This window comes from Rattus norvegicus, chromosome 6 (assembly GCF_021556685.1).
Source record: "Rattus norvegicus strain SHRSP/BbbUtx chromosome 6, alternate assembly SHRSP_T2T, whole genome shotgun sequence".
In the NCBI taxonomy this organism is placed as follows: Eukaryota; Metazoa; Chordata; class Mammalia; order Rodentia; family Muridae; genus Rattus; species Rattus norvegicus.
Window position 1 is genome coordinate 129,987,800 of NC_141539.1, and position 15,303 is coordinate 130,003,102.

At 48.4% G+C, this 15,303-nt stretch overlaps 1 protein-coding gene across 8 annotated transcripts in view; it reads right to left on the reverse strand.

Moving 5' to 3' along the window:
* Syne3 (spectrin repeat containing, nuclear envelope family member 3) overlaps positions 1-15,303 on the reverse strand; it is a 91,558-nt gene that overhangs the window by 57,103 nt on the left and 19,152 nt on the right.

Genomic DNA, 15,303 nt, shown 5'->3' on the forward strand with positions numbered 1-15,303 from the left:
CTTGTGGTGGGTGTCCCCATTTCACACCAGCTTGGGCCTCCAGCAGTCCTCATATGTGTCCCTTCATGCTGGGGAGGCGGGGGCTCCCCACAGACACAGGCAATCAGCTGACACAGCCCCTCTGATAAAGCCCACCTGCTCCCCAGTGACACCTGCCATCTGGGCAAGCCACCCACCCACCCACCCACTGCAGTCCCCTTGGCTGGGCTGCCGCTCCTAAGCTCACCCTGTACAGTGAACCTGTTCACTGTTCTTAAAAGCCCACTAAGCTGGGACAAAACTTCTCTGTATTCCGGTGCTACATGTCAGTTGACGGCGACTAGAGCCTGCTTTGGATTAAGGTTATTTACATCCACATTCCATGTAGAGTAATGAGATTGGGTCTGACTTATCTGCCAGCCTCCCATGATGCCTTGCACAAGAAGCCCGAGGGCACTGGCAGGAGCAGCCCAGAATGGGTACACTCACTCCATCCAACACCACCCCCATGCTATTTTCCCATTGTTTTGTTTTATCGAAGTGCTGGGGATAGAACACGAGGTTGTGCGTCTGCGAAGGAAACTCAACCACTGAGTTTCGTCCCGCCTGTGCTATTTAAAATGGCAAAATACTTAGGACATGAGAGTGCAAGATAAAACATCTAAAATATCACATGCTTTCTCGAGTCTGTAAAAATGCATTTAATTGTATCACACACACACTACACACACACACACCACATACCACATACCACACACACACACCACACACCACACACTACACACATAGACACACACACACCACACACACACCACACAGCACACAGCAAACAGCACACAGCACACACACACACATGCACACCACACATCACATATATACCACACACATGTAATGAAAACAGAGGGGAGACTCTTGGGATGAGGAGAGAAAGCACTGAGGGGTGGAGGGGGTAGGGGAGGTTGGAAGTTGGGGAGGTGAGCATGAGAAGGTACAGTGACGTAGGATTCCATATATACCATGGATCGTGAAATCTATCATTCTGTTTGCTAAGTAAAAAAATTAATCAAGTGAAGTTGCTAACTGATAGGAAACTGGGAGCAACCGCCATGCCCGACCCCAGGGACTTGGTCGCATGTACTGTGTGGTAGGTAGCCTGCTTGTGCACGAGGAGACGCCACAGCTGCCGGCAGAATGCAAACTTGCAGGAGCCTGGGAGTGTGAAGGCCGAGGACATAATACCAAGAACTGAAGCAAGATCACGTATTTAGCAGCTACGATCCTACACCTAATCCCAGCAGCACTCAGGAGGCAGAGGCAGGTGGATAGCTGAGTTCAAGGCTAGCCAGGTCTACAAAGTCAGTTCTATGTCCAGGACAGGCAGGACAACACAGAGAAACCCTGTCTCCAAAAAAAGAAAAGAAAAGAAAAAGAAAAGAAAAGAAAGAAAGAAAATAAAATAAAAAAAGGACTGGGGGGAGGGAAGGAAAGACCAGACCAGACAAGACCAACAGAGGGCTGGAGGGATAGCTCAGCCATTAAGAGCGCTGGCTACTCTTGCAGAGGACCTGGTTTCAGTTCCCAGAGCCCACATGGTGGCTCACAGCCACCTGTGACTCTAGTTCCAGGGGTGTCTGAAGCCCTCTTCTGGCCTCCACAGGCACTGTATGACTACACATGGTAAACAGACGTACATAAAGCAGAAATAAATAAACCTTTAAAAAAAATCAGCTCTAAAAATAAAAAAATAAAAAAAAAACAAAAAACAAAAGCAAAAACAAAATCCTCTCCACTCAGGTAAAAAGGTTGGAGACTTCCGTTACTGGGCCCACATGACTAAGGGTGTATAGAAGTGACCCAGCCCCTCCAAGGCCTCATTGTCCACACATGTGGCCTGAGGCTTCTCCCATGGGAAGAGCCACTGTGGCCTCAGAAGCCACTTGGCTAAGAGCATCCATCCACAGGGGGTTAAGATCACCACTGAGGGTCTTTTTCTTCTCTTACTTTTATTTACTTTTTAAACTAGTTACTTATTTTTAATTATGAGTGTGGTGTGTGTGTGTGTGTGTGTGTGTGTACATGTGAATGTGGGTGCCCATGGAGGGCAGAGGGGTCAGATCCTATGGAGCTGTAGTTACAGGGGTGCTGGGACTCAAACTCAGGTCCTTTGGAAGAGCGGTGCTCAGCGGTTAGCTGAGCCGTCGTCTCCCTAGCACTGTCTTCCTCATAATCTCACACTCTGTGAAATATTTCAGGAAAGACCAACCATCGTTGTTTTACAACTTAAAAAAATAACCAAAACCCTTTCCTAGCATGACTAAGTCGCTCCAAAAGCCTTGGCCAGGAATCTGGCTGGCCCCCAATCCCCATGGCACTGGGCGGAGGAATCTGTGGCAGACAAAGAGACGGAGACAAAGGCTATGCCAGCAGTGCAGGCCAATGGGCATGGGCGGGTGGTGGAGGGTGGTGGAGGGCGGTGGAGGGCGGTGGAGGGCGGTGGAGGGCTGTGGATGGTGGAGGGCAGGCTGCGCACTAGGATTGGCTGCTGCTAATCCAGAGCTCATCCCCAGAGAGCTGTTTTCCTTTTAGAACTGTTCTGACATTTTTCTAGAAACTTAATACACACCCGCAGCCACTCCCTCAATGCTTCTTTTGAAATGTGCCTTCACGTGTGCTAGCCTCCGCTCTGGTTCTTTGTGGCTCCAAACTGCTGGGCCTTGTTTAGCTTCCGAGAAGCCTGCTTTTCTTTTTTGCAAAGCCGGGAATGCGGGGACAAGAAAAATCATCCCCATGGCCTCAGAAGACAGGAATGACCCCTGGGTCTTGAAGAACCCTTTCAAAGGCAGTGCTCTCAGGCAGAAGTGTGATGGTTTAGTGACCTGGTAGTGTGCCTCACAGCAGGCAGGGCTTAGCCCAGCATCAGCTGGCACTCACACAGACTGGTGTAGCTGCAGGCAGACAGAGTTCAGGGGATCTGAACCTCTTGGGCAAAACCGCCACACCAAGGAATTTCATTAATGCGGCGCCCAGCCCACCTGACGCTGCAGCCCCAGCAGTAAACAAACAGACACAGCCTTGGCCAGCGTTCAGGATGGACAGCTGCCCATAAGGACAGCATGTGTGGCTGGGGGAGGGTAAGGTCCTTCTCAAGTGCAAAGAAGTTAAGAAAACCAGCCATAATATGGCCCAGTTACCAAATACTGAAAACCAAATTTGGTACACACACACACACACACACACACACACACACACACACACACATACCTTTATTAACGCAGTAAATCACACGATCTGAACAACCATGGATCTTATAACTCCCGTAAGTCTGAAAGAATATTGAATATAACCGACACTCGGAGACATGTGTGACAGCTGCACCATAAACTAAAAATACACATGACAGAATGCCAGGCCTTGCTAATAGCAGAGGGGCTTTGCTGCTGCCTGTGTAAGTACCAGAAAACCATCAGCTCCGGGTCAAGTAGAGGGGAGCGTGGAGTCAGTTTCCCATCCAAGCTTGTGGGCCCATGAGTTCTATCCAGAGATCCCCAATACTACACAGACCCCATGTGACAGTCTGAAGTCTAGCCGATGGAGAGAGGCAAGAGAGTGTAAAAAGCTGACAGCTGGAAAGTCAAACATAAGACTGGAGAGATTGGCTGAGGGGTTAAGAGCACTTACTGCTCTTAAAGAGGACCCAGGTTTGGTTCCCGGCACCAACTGGCAGTTAGAGACTTGGCGGTTCACAACCATCTGAAACTAGTTCCACCAGATCCAATGTCTTCTAGTCTCTGTGGGCACCAGACATGAACACAGTGTACACACATACATGCAGGCAACCACTTATACATGACCCTTGCTTGTCAATTTGATACATTTGGAAATAACTAAAACCCAAATGGCTGGACACACCCATGAAAGAGCTTTTCTTAATTAAGTTTTTTGAAGTTGGGATGACCCACTTTTAAGATCCATGTTCAATCTGGGCCATACCTTCTGCTGGTCACCTACACAAAGGACATGGAAGGAGGAATCTCTCTCTCTCTTTCTCTCTCTCTCTCTCTCTCTCTCTCCTCCCCCGACCCCCCTTGCTTGCCTTCACTCTGACTGGTAAGTCCACTCCTTCTTCTATTTATTTATTTATTTATTTATTTATTTATTTATTTATTTATTTATTATAAGTACACTGCAACTGTCTTCACACACACCAGAATAGGGCATCGGATCCCATTATAGATGGTTGTGAACCACCATGTGGTTGCTGGGATTTGAACTCAGGACCTCTGGAAGGGCAGACAGTGCTCTTAACCACTGAGCCAGCTCTCCAGCCCCCGGCAAGTCCATTCCTTAACTAGCATTGCAGTCTTTGGGATTCTAGAATATACTGAGGACCAGCTGAGACATGCAGCCTTATGGACAGAACAACTACTGGATTTTGGACTTTCTGTGGGTAAACAGCAATTGTTGGACTAGTTGGACCATAGCCTGTAAGCCACACTAATAAATCATATATAGATATATATGTATTCATTATATATTACATAATATATGCATATATACATACACACATATACATACACACATATTGCACATACATGTACACACGTATGTGTATATTCAATTCCCAAGTAGAAATAGTATTTTAAAAAGAAACTATGCTCACTATAACCTTTTGCACATTTTATGAAGAACTAGACTAGAGGGAGCTTGAAATTTCCTTACATGAAGACAGCAAGCAGAGGGCCACTGAGCACAGGAGAGGGAAGCTATGCTGAGCACAGGAGAGAGATACGGAACACAGTACACCCTACACACCTGCACTGACTTTGCACACTGTGCCCATAAATGTGGGTATTACTCAGTGTCAATTTAAAAAACATGAAGTTAAATAAAGTTTTAAAAGAATGCTTTCCAGGTTGGGAGAGATGGCTCAGAGGTTAGAGGCACATACTACTTTTGCAGAGGACCTGAATTCAGTTCTCAGCACCCGCGTTGAGTGGTTTACAAGCACTGTAACTCCAGTTCCAGGAATCCTACCCTGTCAGCCTCCATGTACACTGTACTCATGTGCACATACCCACAAACACACATAATAAAAACAAAATCGTTTTTTTAAAATGCTGTGGAAGATTCTAGTAGATTCCAAAAACATCTTTTTTTTTAAAAAAGATTAATTAATTTATTATATAAGTACGCTGTAGCTCTCTTCAGACACACCAGAAGAGGGCATCAGATCCCATTACAGATGGTTGTGAGCTACTGTGTGGTTGCTGGGATTTGAACTCAGGACCTCTGGAAGAGCAGTCAGTGCTTCTTAACCCCTGAGCCATCTCTCCAGCCCCAAAAATATCTTAAGTAAATCTATTACATGCGCTCTTGCTCTCAAAATTAATAAACATCCTTTTCTTCTATTTTCTTTTTACTGCTTTTCCTGATCTATACTTGTGACTTAGGTGTCCTTTGAACAGTTTACTGAGAGGTAATTAAAAATTTCCTTATGGGGCTAGAGAGATGGTTCAGTGGTTAAGAGCATTGTCTACTCTTCCAGAGTCCCAAGTTCAATTCCTAGCAACCACATGGTGACTCATAGCCATCTGTGATGGGATCTGATGCCCTCTTCTGGTGTGTCTGAAGACAGGGACAGTGTACTCACATACATACATACATACATACATACATACATACATACATACATACATAAACAAATAAATTGAAAAAAATTCCTTATGGATGGAATGGAGCAAAGGAACCAATGAGTCACCACAGGAAAAAAGGGACCCAGAGAGAAGGAGATGGTGACACCATCAGACCTGGCATGGAGGTGACAGGCCCTGCAACCCAAAGGAGACACTGTAACTACAGGAGGCCTCACCCAGCAGAACAGGCTACTGGGGCAAACTCCAGCCTTCTCTTGGCTTAGCCCAGGCAGAAGCTAACACATGGGAGCCTGGGCAGTGCATCTCTCAGGGGTGGCTCCCCCATTACTGTGCTGGGTACTTTTATGTCAACTTGACACAGCTAGAGTTTTCTGAAAGGAGGGAAACTCAATTGAAAACAAGAACAACCCTCTCTAAGATCCAGGTATAGGGCATTTTCTTAATTAGTGCTTGATGGGGGAGGGCCCAAACCCATTGTGGGTGGTGTCATCCTTAAACTGGTGGTTCTGGGTTCTATAAGAAAGCAGGCTGAGCAAGCCATGGAAAGCAAGTCAGCACCCCTCCATGGCCTCTGGATCGGCTCCTGTCTTCAGGACACTGCTCTATTTGAGTTTCTGTCCTGGCTTCCTTTAATGATGGAGCACAGTAAACCAAAAACTAAGCCCTTTCCTCCCCACTTGCCTTGGTCATGGCGTCTCAACACAGAAACAGAAACCCTAAGACAGTGGCGTAGGCACAGATGGGGTGGGGAGAGGCAGATGGGAGGGGATTGGGCTAGAGCAAAGCACAGTGTCCATTGGAAGGCTCCCTGTACCCTTGATTCTATCTCCGAGAGCAAAAGGCTGAGCTAGTCTTGCAGGAAGGGCAGGCTTGGCTCCAAGTCCTCTGTCCCGGGGTCAGTTAGACCTCCCTCCCCTCCCTTCCTTCTTGCAAGCTGATGTGACAGGTGAGAGTCCCTATTGGCTCTGTAGCACCATTGCTAAAGCACCGTGCCCCTAGCCTCAGTCCCTCTGTGCTGGTTAGTTATTTTTTTTATTTGTTTGGTTGGTTTGGGATTTCTGTCTTGTTTTGTTTTGACAACTGGGAAGAGGGAGCCTCATGTGAGAAAAATGACTCCATCCGATTGACTGGTAGACAAGTCTGTAAGACACTTTCTTGATTAATAATTGATATAGGAGAGTCCACCCTGGTCAGGTGGTCTTGCATGGTATAAGAAAGCAGGCTGAGCAAGCCAGGAGGAGCAAGCCACTGAGCAGTACTCCTCCATGGCCTCTGCTTCAGTTCCTGCCTCTAGTTCCTGTCCTGACTTCTTTCCTTCATGATGGATTATAACCTGTGAGTGAAATAAACCCTTTTCTCCCCAAATTGCCTTTGGTCATGGTGTTTATCACAGCAATCAAAAGCAAACTAAGACAGTCACACATGCACACACACACACACACACACACACACACACACATGTATACACATACCTACCTAATGTCCCTTTCTAAAGTTCACTGGCATGGCCTACAGCACTGCTTGTCCTCCAGAGATGCAGGGTTCATGGAAACCTGCTCAGAATTGAACCATATTGTGTTGAGGATATGCCTAACCCATGACCACACCCCCTCAAATAAAGCAAGGGGCAAAGTCAGGCTCTCAAAGTAAAGCACGGTCCGGCATTATCGGGCTTATTCTGCAGTGAGGGAAGCATAGTCGGAGAGGCATAGACCCAGCCCGGAAGTGGTGATTCCAGCTTCATGGTGGTTACAGCTGCAGCCAGCACTTCCGGGACATCCTTCAGGTGCCTGGCTACATAGCTGCAGTTCCCAGCCTGAGGGTCATGACCCCTCAGGAACCACTGGAAAGCATAGATAGTTACAATTCGCAACAGTAGCAAAATTGCAGTTACAAAGTAGCCATGAAAATAATTTCATGGTGGAGGTGGGGGGTGGGGGGTGGAGGGGTGGGGGTGGGGGGACGATGACGATAGCATGAGACTGTATTAAAGGGTCGCAGCCTCAGGAAGATTGAGAAATACTGCTCTAAAAGAAGGGTTTGTAGTTATTCAATTATTACAGACTATTACACAGATTTCCCACAGGCACGGACTATTCTCCTTAAGGAAACTGGGGTTCATGAGTACTAAGAACTGTGCAAGTAACACAGACAGGACTTGAACCCAGGACAGCACGGATCTAAGCCCTTTGTTTTTAGCCCTGAGTGCTACACAACTTGCCTGCCTCTGCCTGTGCTGGGGCCCCGTCGAGAGCAGCCAAGTGATGTGGGGAGCTGGGGCAGCCAGCCCTCTGTGATCTATCTTCAGAGACCTGGGTCTCAGCTCAAAAACCTAGAGTTTGGGACTCGCTCCATGAGGACAGCCAGGCCCCCTCAGACTTGCTCCACTGGATGTGTTCACTCTTGTGCCCTCCCATCTGGCCTACGGGCACTTCGTTCAGGCACCCAGAAGGTGTGGAGAGATCATGACCAAGGAGAGCTAAGGTCCTGCTGTGGCTTTCTGAGCGGTTACTTTCTAGTGTCCCTGCCCAGTCATCCTAGCTGGCCCACCACAAACTGATCCTGAGTCCTAGGGGGCATGTTCCCTGGGCTGTGACTCATCAGCCCCGGCAGTGACTCAGTCCTTCCTGCCACACATGGTTCCCCACCCTTCGATTCTCCTTCCCTCTGGCCTCGAATACACAGATAGAATTTAATTATCTGAACCGCAGCTGGTTTTAATCCCAAAGCTTCTCCAAGCATGCTGTGGGAGGGTTCCGAGCTAAGGGGGATGGCGGAGGATGAGGCGGAGAGATCACTGCCCTGAGTGCCCTGGACCTCTCTCCCATTGTGTTTACAGAAGGTGATTCTAGGAGTGGAGCAGAAAAAAGGAGGGAGAGCATGAACCGGCTGTTGAACCAGGCACCTGCATGCTGCCCCGTTAACCTTACATCCCTCCAGGGCAGCAGAATCTAAAGTATGGAATGTTTTATCATACTTTGAAGGTAACAAAACAGTAGCAAACAGGCTCAGGGACGGAGCAAAACGCACACAAGCTTTGGGCAGGTCAGGCTCCACTGGCGCTTTGTTGGGAGGTCGGCCCTGTGTGACCATGGCTTCCAGATCCATTGATGCAGCCATCAAAGAAAAGGTCTCACTACAAGGGAGTACCCTTGGTTGGCCTAGAACTCACTACGTAGACTAGACTGGCCTTGAACACATAGATATCCTCCTGCTTCTGCCTTGTGCCAGCTGGAATGAAACGTGTGTGCCACCATCCCTGGTCACGGTTTTCTGCTGTTGCTGTGGTTTGAAGCTTCAGTTGAGCTGGGCACAGCAGTATATACCTGTAATCCCAACTCTTCGGAGATGCTGGAAGGAGGCTCAGGGGTTCAATGTCATCCTTAGCTACAAAGCAAGTTTGAGGCCAGCCTGGGCTACACGAAGCCCTCTGCCAGCACCTCTCCATCACCACCACTGCCAGTGATAGAACTCTTGCATTTCTCAGCTAGCACACTCCTGCAATCCCAGCACACAGGCGGTTAAGGCAGGAGGATTGCTACGAGTTTCAGGCTATCCTGGGCTACAGAGTATATTTCAGGTCAGCCTGAGCTGCATAACAAGACCCTGTCTTGGTGTGTGTGTGTGTGTGTGTGTGTGTGTGTGTGTGTGTGTGTGCCCTTAACATTACAGGCATTTTCTAGTCATTTCCTGAGAAATAAAATATATCAACTACAGAGAGCACATTGGTTGATTTTGTGGCAGGTGTACACAGGAGCACACGCACACAGGTTCTGTGGAAATGCTATGCCAATAGTGGGGTCCAACACATTTTATATAAGAAACTTGAGCATGGATGAATTCTGGATCCACTGGTTGGGAGGCAGGGTCCTAGAACCACCGGGATGCTGAGATGTGACTGTCAATGGTTATAGGAGAAGCCCTGCTCCAGAAGAGAGCTATAAGGCTCACTTCAGGTAAAGCCACTGAGAATACAGGCCAGCAATTGCTTTCAATAAAGCACTCTGGGTGTCTTGAGCTCAGCCTTCCATCACAAACAGACAGTCCTTAGCCATGAAAACTGACTACTGCTGGGTTCACAATAGCATCTCCAAGGAGCTGTCCCAAGCTCTCTCTCCTTAGGCCTAGGCTGGAGGACACCAAGATCCCTCTTGGGAAACTCTGCATTGGCAACTCAAAAGCATGGGCTGCTTTGGGCAGCCGGATGGTGCCAGATGGGGCTCCAAGGCTTTACTAGAGCTCTGTGAATTTGTGCGATTAGCACAGGAGGACTGCCAATCACAGGGGTCCCTAGGGGTTTCCTGCACACAGGGCCAGTTGCCGACAGAGAGTGGGCAGAGGTGGTCTGCAGACATGGGACTGGCTGTCTGCTGTAGGCAGATCAAGCTGAGGTGGGTGTTGGGACCATTGGGACCTGGCTGAGATGTGCAATACCCCATCCGAGGCTGATGCCAGCCACTCAACACAGCTGGGCTTTTTAGAGGATGTGTTAAGTATTTCACAATGAAAGTAGTAATACACACGCACGTGCGCGCACACACACACACACACACACACCACTCTAAAGACCAACTAGACTAGTGCCCCTACCCTCTAGAAGCCTCTGGAAGTCCTTCTGAACCAAATGGCCAGGACTTATCCATCAGTTTCTAAAACAGTGAGACAGGAGCTAGAACAATGACTCAGCAGTTAGCACGGCCAGCTCTTGCAGACTGACTTGAGTTAGATTCCCAGCACCCACATGGACTCACAAGCTTCTGTAAGCCTAGTTCTGGGGAACCAGATGCCCTCTTCTGGCCTCTGAAGGCACTGCATGCACAGACATAATATACCCATGCAGGCAAAATATACCCATATGGTGGCCATATATGCACATAAACGAATCCAGAGGTCAAAGGTCAGGCTTAGTGTTCTTCAAGAGCCATCTCTTTACTTGGTTTTGGAGAATAGAATCTTTCACTGGCCTGGAACTTGGTGGAATGTTTTGCTTTGTCTGTGGAGAGTACTACGGGGGGGGGGGGGGTGACAAGAGAGAGTGTGTGTACATATGTCGATGTTTCTGATGTGCATGGAGGCCAGGAGACAACCTTGGTACTGACCCTCTGAGGTCATGTTTGCAGGCATTGGCCTGGACTTCTCCAAGGACGTCAGACTGTGTGGCCAGCGAGACCTGGAATCTGCCTGTCTCTACCTCCCCTCTGCTGGGTTTACAAGCCTTTGCCAGGCTCTGTCAGTCATAGATGTTCATATCTAACTACTAATGAGCATTTCAGGGTGGTCAGGCTCCAGGAGGGCAGGGCTCATTCCAGCTGTGTGCACATATGTGGGGTAAGGGACTAAGAACAGAAAGAGAACTCAATCACAGTCCACTGTGGCTCCCTGCACTCTGTCTTCCATCTCCCCAGAGGCACCCGAGGAGCTGGCTGCTCTCCCAGATGGCAGGGCTCCCTGATGTCACCTCCCTGTGGCAAACAGGTCTCCCACACCTAGACCTCCAGAACTCTTAAACTCCAGGTCCTATGGAGCCTCTGCCCGCAGCAAGCTGTCTTTCCCATCCCTGTGGAGCTCAGTAATTATTCTGAGGAGAGTGTACCAACAGAGTCCCATGTGGGAAGTTTGGTCAGGGGGCGCAGACAAGGCCAGAAACCTTTACTTAGGGTACCACCCAGAGCCATTCTCACAGTATGGGAAGAAGAGAATTCTGGGAAGGCAGATCTGCCCTGCCTACACCTCAGTGGGGAGTATAACCCGCACATGTCCAAGCACTTGCAGAATGACTATTCAAGGGCTTGCCTGGCTTGGAGGATGGTTCTCCAGCCCCCACCCCACCTCTTCCCCACAGCCGGAAACCTTCCCTATGAAGACCTGATTCAACAAGGAGGAGTCATTCAGGAAGTCACATCCTGTCCCCCAACAGGCATCTGTCAACCCCAGCATCCCTGTGTTCAGCACTCACTGGTATGATTTGGTCCTGGAAAATGAAGTGCATGCCAAGCAAGCGTTGGCCCAACCCCCAGTTGTTCTGTCTCCTCAGGCAGGATTTTTGCCCACATAATGAAAGTCCCAGAACCCACTAGACCTGCCTGGCCAGCTAGCTACTTCCTGGGCCTCTCCCTTGAAACCTGTGCCTCCTCAAAGGGCTGTCAGCCACAGTGACCATCGAGACTCTTCAGACATAACAGCTCACTCACTCGCTCTCACCTGCATGGTGCCTTCTTATTTCACAAGGCAGGATCTTGCTCTGTAGCCCAGGTTTCAAACTCCTGGACCTAACTGGATCTGACTCAGCCTCGTGAGTAGTTGGCACTGTAGGCATGTGTCACTATGCCAGCCTCGTCTTACTGATTGGTATACTTTTGTTCCGGTATTCCCTTCCTGGGCTTCTGAGCACATAGACTCTGAGACTCTCCACCCTCCACACTCCTAGTGCTACACACTGGCTGAAGGCCATAGGGTTGAAAAGCTGGGTGATGGAGAGACTTGGAGCCAACAAGAACCTGATGCAGATCCAGGAGGCTGTTCTTCAATTCCTTGAATAAGTGGTTCTCTGAGCACAAAACCAGGCATGCTGAATCAACAGGCAAGAGGGTGTAAAGCCAGAAAGATGAATAGATTCAGCCAATGTGCATGAGGCAAACTGAGCTCCAAAAGGCATTTCTACAATCCCTGTCTCCCCCCCCTGAAGGCCCCCAGCAATCCTCTCCATAGGACCTGGACTGCCACATAGTTTTCAAGGCTGCCACAAACAGCATCAACATTGAAGATCAAAAAACTGCTACCCAGGCCTCTGGGCTCTGAGCCCATGCACCCCTATGCCTGTGAGAATCTAAGTACACACAAGGCCTTGCCTGGACTGCTGATTCCAACACTTGGAAGGCAAGAACTCCTAAATGGGTATTAATGGAGAGATGATGAACCTAGCCATGTACAAAGAAATCTTTCCCCTACTGGCACTAAGTAGGTCCTCAAAATGTGCTCTCTCCTTATTTCATTCAGTGCTATACACTTTCAACCAGGTCAAACAACCTGAGAAAGGCTAGAACCAGAGGTCTTCAGACCATGCTCTGTTCATCCCCAAATAAGAGCTTTCTGTTGGCCACAGGTGAGGGACATGGGTCCCAGTGCAGGTTCCTCCCCTATTGAGCTCTTTACAGCTAAACCAGGACCAGTGGTTCCCAGCTGGCTTCCAGGCCCTTCCAGACCCATGAGCTTTTTAAGTGGGAAGGTTGCTGCTAGGAGAAGGAGCACTTTGTTTCCTTCAGGACTGATCTCTAACAGACTGGGGGGAAATAAGGCAAATGCTTGCAGCCCCAAGGATAAAGCACTATCATTAACATCTTCTGTCTGACCCTCTAAAGGCTAATTGTGCCCCATTACCATGTTACAACTATGTTACAAAGTGTCTTAGCCCTGGGCTGGAAAACCAGCTGCAGAGTGGCCTTAAAATTCTGTGTTAAATGCTACATTGTTCCACACTACAACTCCAGCCATTGTCTACAGCACCCACACTGCTCTAGGGGGTGAATCTTCAAGAGGAGGATACTATAATTAGTTCTCTGTTATAAATAAGGAAATGAGACACAGATATTAAATAATCTGCTCACGCGCCTGAAGAGCCAGAAAGGAGGCTAGAGCAGTTTGGCTCTAGAAGTTTCTGACAGCTGCTTGTCCAGCATCCAGTTGGTCAGTAGGTTGTCAAGCTGACCAACTGATGGGCAAGTAACATACCTGCTTCTTTGAAGTGAGAGAACTATATCCCAGAGGTCTACTTCAAAGAGGTCTGACTTGCTCCCTTGTGAAATCCGCCCACCCTCTAGCTTTGGTTCAAGGTTTATCGAATGCCCTGGTTAATAGAACCTCATGTTGCCATTTTCTCTCTGAACCTGCAGCCTTTGGTGCACAGTGCTAGCCAGAATGACCCACAGCTATTCCCTAGATCACTTCTTAATTCATATGTCTCCTGCTCAATGCACAAAGCCCCCATACAGTAGCACAGAGCCCGCTGCTCTTTCCACAAAAAAGAAACACTCATGGACATTATCAGACAAGCAAGCCTGGATCTCACAGGGCCAGTCTGGGACCACCCCAGATCTAACTGTGCTTCTAGGTCTCTGCCTGCAAGGTAGGTCTTCATGGCACAATAGGGCCCTCTAAAGATGCAAGGAGAGGAAGGTTCTGGGCAAATTCCTCAGTCTCTACATGTTACATGGATCCCATTCTTAGAAGTCCTCTCTAGCTAAGCTGTTTTTCAGATAGTTTAGCCAAGAGTTACCTGGGATCTTTGAAAAGACATGTACGTAGCCAAGGCTGGGTTCAGACTGGAGACGGCCCTGCTTAGTCTCCCAGAGGGCTGGAAGTACAGGTGTGATACAGACATCTAGCTTGTCAGGACCAGAATGCACAGGTAAAGAGATGGCCAGGATTCAACTTGGCATAAGAGAAGCCTGAGCCTCTCTGGGGGATGGGTGTGTGTGTGTGTGTGTGTGTGTGTGTGTGTGTGTGTGTGTGTCTGCCTGTCTGCCTGCCTCCTTCTTCACAAGGATCTGAAGATAAAGGAACAATTACCCTCATATAGACACAGTCTTACTTTCCACCAAGGGCGCCAAGAACACTCATTGGAAAAGGGGTGGATGTTTTCAACAAAACATGTTAGACACTACAGACAATGGCATGACACTGGCGCCCTCCCTCACACCATATACAAATCCTAACTCAAAGCAAACAAAGGCTTCAATGTAAGAGCTAAAAACAAAATGTAGTGAAGAAAATGCAGTCAGAGCGCTTGAGTGGTTTGAGCTGTATGAATCGGGCATTCAGGGCCATCCTCTGCTATGATCAAACCAGCCTAGACTACATGAGACTTTACCTCAAAGGATATTAAAAGCTGTGGGCCCTCAAGATGGCTTAATATGGCCTACGCCTTTAATTCCGGGAGGCAGAGGCAGGTGGGTCTCCGTGAGTTTGAGGCCAGCTTGGTCTACACAGCAAGTTTCAGGACAGCCAGGTCTACACAGAGAGACCCTGTCTCAAAACAAACAAACAAACAAACAAACAAACAAACAAAAAACCCAAATACAAACAGAAAGATGGCTTAGCAGGTAAAGGCACTTGCCACCAAAACTAACCCCTTGAGTATGATCCTCAGAACTCACATACTGAAAAGAGACCCAATTGTCACAGTTGTCTTCTGATCTCTACATGCACGCTGTGGCATGCATATGTACAAGCATACACACACACTGCATAGATAGATAGTTTTGTTTTGTCAACTTGATACAAGCTAGATTTATCACAGAGAAAGGAGCCTCAGTTAAGGAAGCCTCCATGAGACCCAGCTGTAAAGCATTTTCTCAATTAGTGATCAGTTGGGGAGGACCCAGCCCAGGGTAGGTGGGGCCATCCCTGGGCTGGTAGTCCTGGGTTCTATAAGAAGGCATGCTGAAAAAGAAAAAGAGGCATGCTGAGCCAGCCAGGGGAGCGAGCCAGTAAGCAGCCCTCCTCCATGGCCTCTCCATCAGCTCCTGCTTCCAGGTCCCTGTCTTGCTTGAGTTGCTCCTCTGATGTTTTTCAATAATGAACAGCCATGTGGAAGTATAAGCTGGATAAACCCTTTCCTCCCCACTTGCTTTGTAGTCATAGTGTTTGCTCACAGCAATAGAAACCCTAAGAT